Source organism: Trachypithecus francoisi, unplaced genomic scaffold (assembly GCF_009764315.1).
Source record: "Trachypithecus francoisi isolate TF-2019V2 unplaced genomic scaffold, Tfra_2.0 Lachesis_group11, whole genome shotgun sequence".
NCBI classification, from domain to species: Eukaryota; Metazoa; Chordata; class Mammalia; order Primates; family Cercopithecidae; genus Trachypithecus; species Trachypithecus francoisi.
The window spans coordinates 13,585,248-13,602,199 of NW_022681456.1; the positions used below are offsets into that span (position 1 = coordinate 13,585,248).

Genomic DNA, 16,952 nt, shown 5'->3' on the forward strand with positions numbered 1-16,952 from the left:
AGTGGGGAGTGGTGTGGGGATGCAGGAACTAGATCCTCATCTTTCACAGCAGAAAATTATTCAAGTCTTAAATGCATACACTAAGAAACACAGGTAACATTTACTTTAGAGGCACAGGTCATTGGAAGAAGTAGCAAAAAGTGTTAGACATGGCTGCCCTGAGGTGTGCCATCAAGGATGAGAAGAGGGCAGGGAAGAGAGACTCCTGCTTTACAGCAGAAGATTTTTGATGATATATATATATTTAAAAATCTGTGTATGTTTTACATTAATTTTCTAAAAACTAAGAGAGTTTGACAGCCCTAGCTGGCATTAAAATACAGAGCCCTACTTTGTTCCTGCGAAAACCAACAAGCACAACAAGCCTTGTCATATCCGTGCTCATTTCAGAGTCAAGACAAAATTAATTTGGAAAAGAAAATACAGCCGGGGAACAGAGTTAGCAACCTCAGGAAATTCAGGGAAATGTAATTGAGTAAGAATTATCTCCTTAATTACTTCTGACCAAATCAATAACAACGCTGGATGAGAAACCACAGTTGCCACCAATGAGGATCAAGTCTCTGAGAAACTAATTGGGGTTCAGGCTTGTTTGAAAAGCAAAATACCTTCCTCTTCATCGTTAGCAAACACGGTTCCTGGGGGTGTGTGCGGAGACAGAAGACTGCAGTTTGCAGCGTGGGGTGGAGAAATGAGCTGAACTTGCTTATTATTTTCAGACGTGAAAGCCTGAATAGAGGAGCCCCTTTCTCCAAAGAGGTGCACGCGTGGATGCCCTTGATGATGTCAAATGCTCATTTTCATGCTTTCCTGGGGCTAATCAGGGACCCAAGCAGGTTCATCATGCAAATTAGAAGGTGAGCCAAACGCCACAAAGGCAGGTGAGGGAGCAGTTTTGTTTGCAGAGCACAAGCTTTTTGTAGGAACTGCAAAGATTTCTTTCAAACCATCTCCATGTGCCTTTGGGGAGGGAGAGGTGAGGATCTTTGTCTCTAAGGGGCACTGCTGGGCACAACCTTCTAGATCTCTTATTGTTCTGGAGCTGGGTTAAGAGCTGAGATTCAAGAGTGCCCTATCTGCCTAACCTCCAAGAGACCTCCCTGTCCTCATCCCTGTTGGGGTCTCTTGGCAACTAACCAGGACCTTCTCAAGTCCGGCTCATACTTGGTGCCTTGCTCCTTGCTCTTCTGACCTGTGGACTTGTCAATAAATCATCCTCACTGTCCAGATATTTCTCCATTCAGAAAGGTCTTCCTGATCCTCTCTGGGGGTCCCAGCTAAGAGCTAGGAAGCACACACCCACCCCAAAACTCCCTCTCAGAGTCTCACTGATGGCAGGGTGCTGAGGGGTAGGTAGGCAGACAATAAAGCAGTTACGATACCATATGATGTAGCTGTGGTGGGAGTGAGGGAGCTGGGGGTGTGAGCGCACAACTGGCCCAGCAAGGGTAGAGGGACAGTCAGAAGGATAAACAAAATGACTTTTTTTTTGGAGACAGAATCTTACTCTGTCATCCAGCCTGGAGTGCAGTGGGGTGATCTCGGCTCACTGCAACCTCAGCCTCCCGGGTTCAAGTGACTCTCCTGCCTCAGCCTCCCAAGTAGCTGATATAACAGGCATGTGCAACCATGCCCAGCTAACTTTTTTGTATTTTTAGTAGAGATGGAGTTTCTTCATGTTGGTCAGGCTGTTCTCGAACTCCTGACCTCAAGTGATCCGCCCACCTCGGCCTCCCAAAGTGCTGGGATTCTAGGCATGAGCCACCATGCCTGGCCTAAACGAAATGACTTCTAAGTCTGAGTAGAGTTCTGAAGGATGAGAAATGATTAGTATGTGAGGTGATGGATATGTTAATTAGCTTGATTCAATCATCCCCCAATGTACACATACATCAAAACATCATGTTGTATGCCATAAATATATACAATTTTTCACTTTTCAGTTGAAAAAATAAATAAAAGAAGAGGAAGGAGGAAGATGTGTCAGGCAGAGGGGATAGCATTTGCAAAGATTGGGATGGAGGTGAATGAGAGCTTGATAGTGAAGGTGGCTCAGTCCAGCTGGAGCATCCCAATAGGGTTGGTGGAGGGGAGGAGTGAGGAACCAGGGAGCTGCAGGAAGGGCCAAATCATGAATATGACAACAGCTGGGATCTGGAATTTTATGCTGAGGGCACAGAGGGAAGATGGGCTGAGGGGTTTGATCATGGCTGCTGGGACTCTCCCCAGGCCACTGTGATTGGGAATGGGACACCAATTTGTAGCTGTGTGATTAAAGCCCAATGTTATGCTCTTAGACTCTAAGCCTAGGAAATTTGCAACTTGGTGATTAAAGCTCTACGTTATGCTCTTAGACTCCAAGCCCAGAAAATCTGCAGACTGGCAGCTAGACTGTACTAGTCTCCTCCAAGGCGTAGACGCGCCAATCAACTCCCCAGGGGAGCCTTCCTATCTCACCTTCCATCCATGTGACTTCAGAGGTGAACACTGGATGCAGGCCCAGTCAGTCAGAATATTCCACCTCCCTGGCTTCAGGGATGATCTTAGTTTTTTATGAGTCTGAGACCCAAAGAAAGACCAAAGTATTTCGTCTCAGGCCATTTGCTGCTGCTCTTGGGAAAGAGAAGATCTCTTTCAGCTGGGGTTGCTCCCATGGAAGAATGTCAGCCTAGAGCTCTTGGTGACTATCTTGGCCATCAACTTGGTAAAGCCTGCCTGAGAATGAAGGCAACACAGAAGAAAGAAGAGTATGTATCTGGAGATAATGTTTGAAGATAGTTTTCTCTTTTGTGTAGGCCACATTGAATTGGGGTTTTCTATCATTTGCAACTAGCGGGATCTTGATTTGACCATAATTTTGTTAGCATATTGCAAATATTTTTGTCGAGATAACCCCAAACTACACCCCTGGAGAGTTACACTAGTTCCCTGTGGCTAAACCAAAATCCATGGGAGATCGTTCATCTAAAAATTATCAGAGATCATCAGCATTGAGAGATTACCCAACACGACACCTCCATCACATGACAGACACACTAAAAACAGCTGCCATTTACCTACTAAGTGTCTTACTAAGTGCATACTATGTGCTACCCACTTAGTTTTACACATGTTAATTCCATTTACCCTTGCAATATGTTTTGTGGGATAGGGCTGCCATTATCTCTGTTTTACAGAAGAGAAAACAGAGGTCCAGAGAGGTTAATTTCCAGAGTTATATGACAGAGTAAGGAACAGAGGTGGGGTTCAAACACAAACTGCACGTTGGCTCTAAAGCTTGTACTCTCTCTGCTTCACCAACAGATGTGCAATCCAAGACTCAGAGAAGCTGGAGAATTTCCCTAATGTCACACAGCAAAGGAATGGAAGAATACACGATCCTCTCCTCCCAACATGTCACCCCGGAGGTGCAGTAAGTCAAAGGGCAGGGTATGGGATTTGGAGTTATACAGACCTGAGTTCACCAGCCAGGTCTTTGGCAGGTAAGATTACTCTTTGAGCCTCAGTTTCCCTGTGTGCAAGGTGAGAATAATCACAGAGCCTACTTCATAGGCTTGTGATGGAGAATCAACGAGGTGATGTGTGTATAAAGTTCTCAGGACAGAGCCAGGTTTATGGGGGCTCTCAATAAATGTTAATGGTGAATGTAATTGTTACAATTAATAAACTGTGCTGTTAATGAAGGTATAAAATGCAGGTGATCTGCCACATGACCACAGGCTAGTTACTGAATTACAGCGGCCATTGGTCCCACTGGTAAAATAGGGTTATTATCTGCCTTTTGCTCATGACACCAGGGCGTTACAAGAATTAATTAGCAGCTTTACAATGTGCTGTGTGCTTTGATGCTTTATAAACAGAGAAATGTGATGGTTGAATATTTATATGATATCTATTATTGAGGATACTTGAATTGCTTTACTGATGTTTAAATAAATTCAACCTTCCAAAAGTGGATAAATCTATCTGAGTCAAACAAAAGAAGACTGAGCTTTTATTATCTGCCAACACCTTAGAAACCCACAACAACTGGACATCTGGACATCCATAGGCTGATCTCAATGCCCGTGTCTTGAATGTAGAAAGAGATACTGAGATTGTGGGGCTGTCTCTTCCTCTAGATCTGAGCTCCTTCAGGGCTAAGATTACGTCTTGTCTTGCAGTAGATCCCCAGCCTTGAGTACAGGATTTGATACCCAGCAAGTGCTGGATAAATGCTTGATGAATGAAAGGATGGATGGATGGACAGATGGATGGACAGTTGGATGGATGAATGGGATCCTGAACCTCTTGTTGGTAGGAGATTAGATGGGTCTGGTCTCAAATGCTTGTGCCAAAGTAGATGAGGAGTCACATCAGGTATTGGGAGAGAAACCCCTCAGACAGTGTGGTAAATTGGAAGGACACTTGGCATCACACAGACCTGGGTAACCAGCTCTGTGACCATGGGCCTTGGACCAAGCCCCTCTTTCTTCATCTGAGAATGTTGATAGTGTCTTTGAGCCAAAAGTAACAGGAAACTCCACTCACTCTTGCTTACACATAAGGAAATTTATTACTCCAGAAGTACAGAGTAGGATTTGGGATTTCAGGGTTGACTTTGAAGGTCTGTCATGTCACTGAGCTCTGCACAGAGTCAGTTGCCCACAGAATTAGCCTCATCCTTAGACATCTTCCCCTCATGGTTGTAAAGTGGCTTCTGGCAGCAACCAGGGTCAAGGCTTCTTTCCCCTACCCATTGGCCCAAATGGGCTCTGGGATGCCCATCATTTGAACCAGTTGTTGGCTAAGCGAACAAGACAGCTATGACTGGCCAAGACCAGTGCTGCTCAAGCTGTGGTCCATGAACCAATGCCAGCAGCATCACTTGGGAGCTTATTACACCTGCAAATTCATGGTCTACCTTCTGATAGGGTGAATTAGAACCTCTGGTGCGGACCAAGGAATCTCCACTTTCAGGCATTCCTATGGCTGTTAAAGTCTGAGAACCACTGGATTAAACTCAGCTGGGAGGGGAGAGACAACTACAAAATGTGGGTGATAATGCCAACTTTAGAGGGTTGCTAAGAAAACAAATAATATCACATATGTAAAAGACTATCACACAGTAGGTGCTTAATACATTTTGGTTTCCTTCATTTCTTTCCCCTTTCAGCGATATTGAAATATTTACTCTTCTCCACCAATCATCCTCCTCCACCAAGTGCTAAATATCCTCATGCTGCTCTGAACTATGGAAACCAACCTGTAGGCTAATTTATACTAAGGTGGGAGTGACACATGGCATCGCTAGCTTAGTAGCATTTTCACCTTGAAAATGGAGAGCATGGAGTGCACGATACTTAATCTAAAAGGATGCTTGGCAAATGGTGTAATCTTAGGCAAGTAGCAAGTTTTGGTGTGTAGGGGTATGTTTTAGTGTGGACTATGCTGCTCCATCCTCAGATCATACCCCATAGGTAATTTCCTACTCTGGCCACACTGAAGGGACCAGTTGGCTAAGCTGGATGCCTGGTGGCAGCCATATGAACACGGGGTGCGATGTGGGAGGGCTGAGGTTAACCAGGCTGATGGCATCGCCTACATCCTTCCCTTCCCCCTGTCTTCAGAGCCCTGTTGGGGACTGTTAGGGAGAACATAGCCCCTCTTGAGGCTTTGATCTTTGGCTCTGCAAGTTCCAGATTCCCTTTGAAGTATAATTATAATTAAAAGGAAAATCCCAAGCAGACACCAGATGAGGTCTGCACCCGACAGGCGCTGTTGGCAGAGTTTCCTAAGTCAACAGCTGGCTCTGCATGTCAGGCTCAAAGGAAAAAAAAGAAATTGGCCACTCATTTGAAGGAACTTTATTCTGAATGAGCTGGAACTGTAAAGGTCCCTTAATCCCTGGAGAAAAGAACAGATGGGAGGGCAAGGGAAATGTTGGCAGTGAGAAGAAGATTAATTAAGTTGGATCCCAGTTCCCTGTTTCAGCAGGAGGATGCCCATCTGGGTCCTGGGTGCATCTCCTTTTAAGCACCCCATGAACTAAGAGGGTGACCCCAGTTTGTCTTCCAGGCTTCCAGAGCTGGTTCTTTATCCTAAACTAGGATAAATTAAGACTTCTTCTTTGGGATCAAGATAAATGGGGGCCTCTTGAATTGAAATATTCACAACCCTCTGCCCTTCATCCTCTATTTTTTTTTCTCAATAGTTTTTGTTTGTTTGAAAAACTTCCTTTGGCATTGCATGGCCCTAAATTTCAGGTTAGCATCATCACTGTGTGACTCTGGGCAAGTTAGAACCTCCCCATGCATCAATTTCCTCATCTGTAGAAAGGAGACATTCATAATATTGCCTTTCTTTTTAGAGGTATGAGAATTACAGCTAGGGAATTCTAGGTACCTCTCATAGCACCTGGCATTTAGTGTGTGCTTAATAAATGCTGTCTATTAAGACAATTACAGGCTCTGCCAATAAGCTTCTCAGCTCTTGAAGGCCTAAATGAAACCTTCCTACAAAGAGTCAGTATGCATTAAACAATCTTAAGACTATAAAGGGATCCTCAAGACAGATTATCTAATTGTAAAATGCTAGTTTCACCACTTAATAGTGTCCATGACCACTTTTATCAGTGAAAAAGAAAAGTGAGCAATTTGATTTTTTTTAAAGGAATGGAGTCTTGCTCTGCTGCCCAGGCTGGCGGGCAGTGGTGCCATCACAGCTCACTGCAGCCTGGAACTCCTGGGCTCAAGTGATCCTCCCACCTCAGTATCTTGAGTAGCTTGGACCACAGGCACACATCAGATGCCTTGCTAATTATTTAAATTTTTTTGTGGAGACTGGGTCTCGCTATATTGCCTAGGCTGGTCTTAAACTCTTAGCCTCAAGTGATCCTCCTGCCTCGGCCTCTCAAAGTGCTGGGATTACAGGCATGAGCCCCCGTGCTAGGCCCAATTTGATCTTTGAGGTCCCTTCTAATGGGACTCACTGTGTCATTATGACCCCCTTCGTTCTGGGAAAGGGCCCACGCAAAGTCCTTGGTATGACAGTGGGTCACTGTTCCACTGCTGCATACATGACCCATTCCCCCTCTGTGGGGTTGGCTTTCCAGCTGGTCTCCTAGGTTCCCACTACCACTCTCACCTCTACATGATCTGGAGTGGGTTGAATAGTGTCCCTCTGAAACTCACATCCACCCAGAATGGGACCTTATATATTACCTCTGCAGATGTAATTAGTCAAGAAAAGTCATACTAAATTAGGCCCTAAGTCCGATGGCTGGTGTCTTTACAAGAAAAGGAGAGGATAAGGCCAGGTGCAGTGGCTCACGCTTGTAGTCCCAGCACTTTAGGAGGTTGAAGCAGGTGAATCACTTGAGGTCAGGAGTTCGAGACCAGCCTGGCCAGCATGGTGAGACCCAGTCTCTACTAAAAATACAAACATTAGCCAGGCGAGGTGGTGGGTGCCTGTAATTCCAGCTACTCGGGAGGCTGAGGCAGGAGAATCGCTTGAACCTAGGAGGCGGAGGTTGCAGTGAGCTGAGATCCGGCCACTGCACTCCAGCCTGGGCAACAGAGCGAGACTCCGTCTCAAAAAAAAAAATAGAAAAGAACACATGATGAAGGAGAATGCCATGTGGAGATGGAAGTGGAGACTGGAGTGATGAGGCTACAAGCCAAGAAACACCAAGGATTGCAGGAGCCACCAGAAGCTGGGAGAGAGGCTTGGAACATGAGAGCTTGGAACAAGGAACCAACCCTGCTGACATCTTGGTTTTGGACTTCTTACCTCCTGAGCTGGGAGAGGAGAAATATCTGTTGTTTTGAGCTACCCATTTGTGATCATTGGTTATGGCAGCCCTAAAAACGAATGTACCATCTTTCTATAGAATAAAACTCATTACCATGCTGATATGGTTTGGGTCTTTGTCCCTGCCCAAATTTCATGTCAAATTGTAATCCTCAATGTTGGTGGGTCCTAGTGAGAGGTGATTGGTTCATGGGGGTGGATTTCCCCTTTGGTGCCGTTCTTGTGATACTGAGTTACCGCAAGATCTGGTCGTCTAAAAGTGTGTGGCACTTCCCCTCTTTCTCTCTCTTCCCTCTTTGGTAAGACGGGCCTGCTTTCCCTTTGCCAGAAGCCAGCATCATGCTTCCTGTACAGCCTGTGGAACTGTGAGCCAGTTAAACCTCCTTTCTTTATAAATTACCCAGTCTCAGGTATTTTTTTATAGTGGTGCAAGAATTCTCTGATACACATGCTCTTGCTCAAGACCCTTCAGTGGCTTCTATGGATCACAAAGCAAAGCCTCAACTCTTCAGGGTGTTCTATAGAGTCATTCATGACTTTGCATCTGTTGGTTGCACGTCTGCTGACACACACTCTTTTCTGCAGCCACTCTGAATACTTCTGAAACACTCTGAGCTCCTGGAAACACGTTATACCTTCTGTAGGCAATGCTGTTTCTCTCTTCTCTCACTTGGAAAACTACTCATCCTTCAAGACCCAACTTAAATATCATCACCATTATGAAGCCTTCCTAAGCACCCCCTTCTTCAATTCTCCCTCCACTGGCTGAGTTAGTCATGCTTCTCTGTGTTTCCAGAGCATATTGATCAAGTCTCTCTTCTTGGAACACTGAGCTCATGCACTAAAGTTACTTGTTTTATGCATCTGCCTCTATTCAGGTAGGGGTCTGATCCTGAGATCAGAGCTGGTCTTGTCTTTGTAAGGGATCAATGAGTGTTTGTTGCTTGACTAAATGAAAGTTGCAGGGAAATGACATTATTTAACAGGAGATGCAACAGCTGGAAGGTGGCAAGGACAAAAAGGACATGAAAGACAAAGATATTCAATTTTCCTATTCAGTCTTGGGGACACCAGTTGCCCATATGGTCATGCATGCCGTGCCTCGGTCACCCATGAGAATTACTGTTTTCTGTATATCCAGGGGGGTATTCATTCTGGGAGTAACTAGAAAGTGCAACTGTGCTTTTAGGGGATGCCTGGGGGGCAGTGAGAGGTCTCCTTTGGCTTTGCCGGAAGCATGGTGTCCCTGCCTGGACTACCACATGGTGGGTGGACGCTAAGCATGCAGATCCCTTGAAGCATGAAATTACCTCCTGTTCCCTTTGTAACAGGTAGAAGGAACTAGGGAAAATGCTTTTAAGAAGAAAAAGGAGAGACGTTGGGGAGACAAGAGACAATAATGTGGATTTTAGTATCAGACGGACATACGTTTCAAATCTTCAAGCTTCTGCTTCCGGGTGGAGTGACCTTGGACAAGTCCTTTATCTTCTCTGAGCCTCTACATTCTCATTGCTACTATGGTGAAGGTGCTTATAACAATACTTTCTTTGCAGTACAGTTGTAACAATTAAACTTAGTGAACACAGAATGGCTGGCATGTAGCAAGCTATCGGTAAATGGAATCTGTCATTTTTTGTCTAGCATGATGATTAGTAGTTCCACAAATATTTTCTGGGGGCCCATTAAGGGCCTGTCATAGTTCCAGCATCTTGAGACTCTAAAATGCTTAAGCTCAAGATGATCAGGGTTGTTAAACACTGTTTTACAACACCAAAGGTGGTGTGTGTGAGTGCTCACTTTCTGAAGGTGCTGGTTAAAGTCTGACGGCTTCATTGTAGCCCGGTTGCACCAGAAGAGGTCATCTGACCTTGTGTCATTTATTAAATGAATCCTTATTTCCTTTCTCTATCCCTTCACTGAAAATGTCACACAAAAGCAGGAAGCTCCAGACTGATATTTCTTTCCTCTTGAAGCCTGTCCAGGTGTGGGCACGAGTTGCCACTTTGAAGGCTCTTTTCTAAGCCACTGGGAGAAAATTTCATTTGCAAAGCTTTCCCTGTGTCTTTCTCTTCAAGGGCGAGTTGATTAAGCATGTTCGTCTGCATTTATTCCATGTACATTTCAAAAGTTGTTTACTGCAGCTACATTTTAAAAATATAAACATGCTCCCTGTTTAATGCAGGTACAAATCTCCAGGATGTGCATTTTTGAGCCTAGGGCGTAGGTGGAGACGCAGACAAAATCAATACTATTTGGGAGCAGTGAAAGCAAAACAACGAATCATTTGTGAAAGAGAGAATGACTGCAGGAAGTATAAAATCAGAAATATGCTGTGGAACTCTTGGATGCTATTGTGAAATGCATTTTCCCCCTCCTCCCTTTCCAAGGAAAACTTAAACCATATTTCCTGCACGATGAAATCTTTGAAATGGCCCAAATCTCATTTTAACAAAAACACATGATTGAGTTTGTCTAACTAGAGATTTAATGAGCTGTAAAATGTATTATGAGTACCTGGCAACCCTCAGAATTCTTTCTTTTTTTGTGACAGGGTCTTGCTCTGTCACTCAGGCTGGAGTGCAGTGGTGCGATTACAACTCACTGCAGCCTCAACCTCATGGGCTCAAGTGATTCTCTCACCTCAGCCTCCTAAGTATCTGGGACCACAGACGTGTGCCATCATGACTATCTGATTTTTTAGTTTTTTTTTGGTACTTTTGTAGCAATGGATTCTTGCCATATTACCCAGGGTGATCTCAAACTCCTTGTCTCAAGCAGTCCTCCTGCTTTGGCTTCCCAAAGTGCTGGGATTACAGGCGTGAGCCACTGCACCTGGCCACAAAACTGTTATATAGCACTTGCACCTCACAAACAGGAGACCCAGGGTCAGGATGTTCACCTTGGTTTTGTTTAGGAGGCAAAGTCTACTGTTCTCCAGAGAGAGGTTTTGTACAAACATGTGGTCCATGCAGTGCTATGGTTGAGCATCAACTCGCATGGCTGATTACAGCCTGTGGCATTCCCGGATTGATTGATTCATTCATCCCATGAATATTTATTGAGCACCACTTTGTGCTAGGCCTTATGCTATGGTGTTTGGTATTGGGGATAACAATGATCATAACAGTCATTTTATTGAGTGCTTATTATGCGCCCTGTGTTGGGTAAGAACTTGACATGGCATCTCTCATTTGATCTCCATCACAACTCTACTAGAAAAATGTTACTATTATTATCACTATTTTACAGATGAGGAAACTAGCCAGGACTAATTCAGCCTTAATTCCAAACTCTCAGGGAAGAACCTTATTGGTCCAGCTTGGGTCAAGTGTCCACTTCTCTTCACAGCAGAGGTGAAGAGAGTGGAGCTGTGTCACTTAGTTCAAAGTTGGCTATAGTCCAATGGGAGGCAGTTCTCAGAGAAACAGGGTCTCCGTGAGTAGCTGCACCCTCTTCCATGTCTGCTGGGCTATAGAGGGTGGAGTTGGGGGAAGATGAAGTGATGGATATCTTAGGCCAATGATATCCTAGGTCCTGGGACCACTCCACTAGGAGGTCCCACAGCAGCTCTTACCTCTGAACTCCACAGGACACCCCTTGTTTCTAGAATAAATCCCCCTCTCTTGATCTCTGAAAGGGTTTATGTTACTTATGATTGAGGGGGCCTGAGTTGGCTGGTCTTATAATCACAGAGAGCTGAATACTTCCAGAGCCCTGTCCTGGGTTTTGACCCCTGATCTCTGCAATATTGCACACCGAATTGCACAGTGGAGCAAAGCAGTAGAATGCACAGCTGTCTCGAGCACTCAGATATGCCACACGACTCACTGGTATGCTGCGGGACCCCACTGCAGAAGGCTTCCAGAAGGTGGCCACTTCAGACCAAGCATTTCTACAGGGCTCAGAGGGAAGAAAAAGATACTGGACCTTCGCTAATTCTAATACAGGAAAGCCCTGTCAACCTACACAACAAAATTCTTTTAGCTTTCTGTAGGGGTATCAACAACAACGATAGCTCTCATTTGCTAGGTGCCAGACACTGCAGTATCACATTACATGCACATTACTCCGCGGCATGCACATTACATGCATTTTTCTGTTTGACATTCACAACAGCCCTTTTGGGTAGAGGTTATTATTGCTGTCATTGTGCAGAGGCAGAAACTGAGGCCCAAGAGGGACAAGTAATTTGCCCAAAGGCACAAAACTATGAGGTATGGGTGGTGGCTCTCCAATCCAGATCATTCTGAGGCTAGAGCCCAAGTTCTAACATTATATCCATGTTATATCATGCCTAAGACATTGAGGCCTTGTCTGGTGTTTCAGCAATTTGATGGTTAGTGTTGAAGTCCTCAGGATCTGCAGCTCAGAATATCCTCTCTGAGTACTGAAAGCACCCAGACGTGGATGGCGTTTTGAGAAAAGACACACACACACACATACACATAGACACATACTTGGAAAAAGAAGTCACAGTGGCATGAATGGTGACAGTAGGTGCTGCTGGTCCCACTGTGGCTTAGAGGAGCTCAGAATAGCCTCAGAGACATGTGGGTAAGAGTCCATTTTCTGATGCGTCTTGAATTTGGTTCATCTCAGCATCCTCACACCCTCCCCTCACCTTTTATAAAAAGTAAAGTCATGCAGAACTGGGTGCTTTTGTTGAGGAACGTGGTTAAGACCTAATCCAAAATGAGAAATGGCATCACACAAAATCCTGAATGTATACTGAGGTCTGACTAGTTGGCCTGAGGTTAAACAGCAGGAAATTAAGTCAAGTGGCATGGCTGCCCCACCTGGAAGCATTGCTGCTTTTTAGAACTTTTGTAAAAATAAATGTCAGTGAAGACAAAAGGAATGAGCTCTTTAAAAATAAATGCACCTGCCACTGTTCTTGCTTAAGATCATCTAACTCCTTGCTACTCAAAGTGTGGCTCGGGAACTAGAAGCATCTGTGTCACCTGGGGGCTTGTCAGAAAAGCAAGTGTCAGCCCTACTTCGAGCTGCTGAGTTCAAATCTGCATTTCCACAAGGATCTCCAGGTGATTCCTCTTGCAGATTAGAATTTGAGAAGCAGAGAGCTGCTTGTGGTCATCAAAGAACTCATCTTGGCATAATTATACTGAAAGAATGGCCACTGGATTCTCTGAGGGGTCCATCCACATTCATTCATTTGTCCATTCATTCATTCATTCACCCATTCACTGATTCGTCTATTTAAAAAATATATTGATTATCCAGTAAATGTCAGGCACTGGGGCTATGACTGTAAACATGAGAGATGTGATGTATAGACTGGTGGGAGAGAAAGACATTAAACAAACATTTATTTGGTTATTATAGTGAGTACCAGGATAGATACATTTAGTAAGCACAACAAACACAGTGTTATAGGGCCCTGATCTGCTTACTGACGGGGAGAACTTGCAGGGAGGATTAGGGAAGGTGTCTTTGGGGAAGTGGTATCTAAACAGACCCCAAAAAGGACAAAAGTGTGTTTATTAAGGGAATGTTCTGGGCAGCAGGAATAGTCTGTGCAAATGCCTGGAGACGGGAAGATGCGAGGTATATTGAAGCCTTGTCTGCTATGATTTGAGAGTGGCATTATGGTAGCATTACATGTAATAGTGAAATGTTAGGAGCCCTTCCCCCCTTAGGAGAGATATTTGATGACCTATTTATTTTATATATGAAAATATGCATCATTACAGACTAAACAGACATATTTCCCTATGGAGAAAGTCTACTTCTTTCATGTGGTCACACACCGGCCAGGAGTCAAGGTGTTTTCCTTGATGCAGAGAAGAGAAAAGCATCTTTGTCTTCCATTTGCATTTTCCATTTAGTTTTCAGTTTATCAGCCACTAATGGTAATGTGTGCAAAGCCACTACCCAAATGAATGGCAGGCTTGCTCTGTGTATGTGTGTGCATGTGTGCATGCCTGTGTCTTGGTGGTGATTTGTGGAAGTGATGGGAGGTTGGGGGGGGACTAACCCTAAAGATGCCTTGGGTCTGGGGCTCAGGGGCTCAGACTCATCATGGTCTACAGTCCCCTACCATTTCCCACTCTACTTGCTTCTTTTCTAAGCCTAGACTTCTTTTCTAAGTCTAGTATGTCACAGCTTTGTGAGCACAAGTAGTGTATTTGGGAGGTGATCCTGGGAAACCCCCATAGGAGAGTGGGACAAGGAGAGGAAGGTGTGTTAAAGAGCAAGCAGGTGACCACTATGGGCAACTTGGGGCTCAACCCTGCTAGCACCACAGGGGAATAATATAGAGTTGGAGTCAGCAAACTTGTCTAGAAAGGGCCACACCATAAATACTAGGCTTTGGGGGATATACAGTCGCTTGTACAACTCTGCCCTTGTAGTATGAAGGCAACTGTAGACCATATGTAAAGAAATTGGCGTGGCTGACTGCCAATATAACTTTATTTATAAAAACAAGTCGTGGGCCAGATTTGGCTGGTGAACTGTAGTTTGTTGACTCTTGATATAGAAGATGTCTCAGAGTTCTTGCATCTGAAGGCAAGGCAACTCAGGTACTTATCTGTTATCATTTGTCTGCCATTGGTAGAGGGATGCTCCTTAAGGCATTGCCTTCTTGTCCCTTATGAACTGCCCCAGACCACAGACAGAGAGCCACAGGTGCTACTGTGGGAAGCCACGAATGTGCGTGAGCATGGGAAGAGCCAAGAGGGGACTATTTTACAATGAGTGAAGTAAGACTCAGAGAGGGCAAATGATGGTATGAGCTCACAAGGAAGGTAGTGGTCACGATCAAAACAGAGCTGGTCCCTATGCTGTTTGTACATGGTGACACTCTAAAAGTAGGAGATTTTATGCAGTGTTTTCCAATTGCATTTTAACATCTGTTTAGGAACTTTTGTTCTGAAGCACACCATTTAGAAAGCATGTCACCACAACCTATTCCATGAAATGGATTTTCTTCTGCTCCCCAAACTGTTATAGAAGCACTTGAGAATCAAAGTAAGAACAAAGATACATAATTTAAGTGTTTATTCTTGAGAACCTTTTAAAATGTCTTGATTATACGTGTTTCCAAGAGGTACATATAGAAACTTTGCAAATCAATGAAAAGGCAGCAAACTGCCTAAGAGAAAATAGGGCAAAGAATACAAATAGGTAACTCTCCAAAGAGAAAATATAAATAAACAATGAATATACATAGATGATCCTCAATCTTGACAATCAGGTAAGTACAAGAAAACAACAAGATGTCCTCTTTGCCCATCACACTGGCAGAAAGTTAAACGCCTTATTAAAGGGTGGATGAAGAAGTGAAGTAACTGGTACTTGGATATTCAAGTAGGCTGTGATTTGGTACACATTTTCTGGAGGTTTATTTGATTAATAAAATCTGTTTCCTCTCACTTTCTTTTTTTTTTTTTTTTTGAGGCGGAGTCTCGCTCTGTCGCCCAGGCTGGAGTGCAGTGGCGCAATCTTGGCTCACTGCAAGCTCCGCCTCCCGGGTTCACGCCATTCTCCTGCCTCAGCCTCCCGAGTAGCTGGGACTACAGGTGCCCGCCACCTCGCCCGGCTAGTTTTTTTGTATTTTTAGTAGAGACGGGGTTTCACCGTGTTAGCCAGGATGGTCTCGATCTCCTGACCTCGTGATCCGCCCGTCTCGGCCTCCCAAAGTGCTGGGATTACAGGCTTGAGCCACTGCACCCAGCCATCCTCTCACTTTCTTCTTCCTAAAACAAGAGAAGGAATCACAATCGGTCCATGACAGTCACGGTCATCTCATTCCTCTTGCCAGTGGCAGGTGTATGTGTGAGTTTGCAGCTCAATCCTGGCCAAGGGGATTTGAGGCCTGCTGAAGAGGCATGTCTGCACATGCCGCCTAGAACATCTCCAGCCATCATGTGATTCCTGGGGGAGGCATTCCCAACTCTCTGAGAGAAGCAGAACAGAAAGATGGAAAGAAAGCGCCTAGCTCCAGGATGAAGACATTGAGCCACTGAATTAACCATCTTTGTGTTGCTCTAACCTTCAGAGTTCACCTTAACATGAGAAAATAAAACCCTATTGCTTAGCCACTGGGATCTTCTTTTATTTGCAGCCAAAAGTATCTTAACTGATATAATTATCTCTCCCATATAGAAATGGGGGCTTATGTGCTCAAATAGGCAATGCGCAACTATTTTATTATCGCGTTGCATGTAATCGTGAGACATTAAGAGTAACCTGAAATGTGCGTCAGAGGGGACCTAGGGAAATAAACTGTGATTCAGTAACACTATGGAATTTGAGGCAGCCATTAACAGCAATTAGGTAAATTTTTATGTGCTGATCCCAACATCTCCAAGATCTCTAAGACATTTAAGTTTTAAGAAGTTGTGAAATAAATACATATGGTATAATCCCATTTATGAAAAACAAAATAATCCTTAAAATAAAATGTGTAAAGATTCATATATATACACATTCATACCTATAGAAAAAGGAGGTGGGAGGAATCACATCATATACATAAAAGCATTTGCCTCTGGAGCTGGGAGGTGGGCAGTGGGTGAGAGTTAAGAGAAACTTGTGCTTTTTTATGTATGGCACTTGTCCTTTTAGCAACACAAATGAGTGAATTTATGGCTTTGTCATAAAAAAGATAATGTTTGGAAAATAGCCCACATGCTCATTATAGAAAAATCTAGCAAATGCTAGAATGCATAGATGTAAGTTTTGTTCAAACTATGCAAGACAGAGGGTTTTTTTTGTTGTTGGTGTTGTTTAGAAAAACACAATATTTCAGGTTTCCTCGGGGCAAAGAGGAACTTCTCTTCAGACCCTCAAATGATTTTAATGTGTGTGGCACAATTACTCGGGCAGAGTTCAGTGTTTTTAATCAAAAGCTACTTGTCAAGTAGGTAATATCACTTTGCCTAGCCTGCGTAAACAAAGCTTTGTGAGGACTGGGTTTGGAAAGTGGAAAAGCTGAATCATTTAAATTGGAGTGTGTGTGTGTGTGTGTGTGTGTGTGTGAGAGAGAGAGAGAGAGAGAGAGAGAGACAGAGAGAGAGAGAGAGGGAGGAGAAAGAGAGAGACAGAGTTGGGGGAGAAGAGGGGAGGAGGATGGAGTGCTCTGTGTGATGTACACGATTCTGGAGAATTCTCCATAGAAATATCCACCCTGTGTTTTC

At 44.2% G+C, this 16,952-nt stretch overlaps 1 protein-coding gene across 5 annotated transcripts in view; it reads right to left on the reverse strand.

The window, feature by feature from the left end:
• Window positions 1-16,952, reverse strand: part of CCDC60 (coiled-coil domain containing 60) — a 206,499-nt gene that overhangs the window by 138,057 nt on the left and 51,490 nt on the right. The gene's annotated exons all lie outside the window — the stretch shown is intronic.